The sequence below is a fragment of the Montipora foliosa genome, chromosome 4 (assembly GCF_036669935.1).
Source record: "Montipora foliosa isolate CH-2021 chromosome 4, ASM3666993v2, whole genome shotgun sequence".
Lineage (NCBI taxonomy): Eukaryota > Metazoa > Cnidaria > Anthozoa > Scleractinia > Acroporidae > Montipora > Montipora foliosa.
Window position 1 is genome coordinate 48,435,243 of NC_090872.1, and position 929 is coordinate 48,436,171.

Here is a 929-nt window from a genome sequence, read left to right on the forward strand (position 1 = left end):
AGGGCGCACGCTGTCTCTTTTACTTCATAAAAGGGTAAAATCATTTCCTTCGGCTTTAGCGAAAAATTTCGCAAGTTTCATATTTCTGATGCAATTCCTGGACATTTTTTTCTTTACGTTCTGAGGTGAATTAGATGAATTTACTGATGAGTTAAGACAAAAAAGAATACTACAATGTAAAGCGCGAAGCGCTTAGTGAAAAACAGGTTTTTCACCGAGGTGAAATTCATTTTAGAAGTCTCTACTCAGTTTCTTTTTCCTGAAAAATATAGTCTTCCAACATGACATTACTGTTACTATTAGTGTAAAATTGTCCTTTTTAAGTTGTAACTTCGCTCGTGGAAGACACAATTCTTCCTCAAGTGTATTATTAAGGCTTGACCAACCTAATTATTACGCATATTTTTATTTGAAGGAAATCATTTGTGCAATGTCCAGGAAACTTAGCAGAACTTTTATAATCGGCCTTGTTATTAGGGTTACCGTATACCTTGAGATCGGCAATTTTCTTCAAATTTGGATTTTTTTGGTTAAAGTAGTGATCGAAATGGGATATCTAATGTAAAAAAGAAATTATTCAAAAAGATTAAATATTGGCGGAGAAATGGCGGTTTTACGTTTTGGATGGAAGTAAAAATTACCCGTTTGACAACTTATAACGTTCATATTCTTAACTCGAAAATGCGGAAAATTTATACTTCATAATTTTGAAAACGTTTGGCATTAACACGTTTAGCACAACTGTGCTTACCGAATGCCTCCTTTTAAAGTGGTACTCCGTATTTACCTTTTAAGATCTTTGGATTTTTTATCATGTCACGTGACCTATTTTCCTTAATTGTTCATTGCTCTTAACATGTGGACATAACTAAAACGCGGCATGACAAAGCCTTTAAAAGGGGTCATCGAATAATCAAGAAACAAGATTG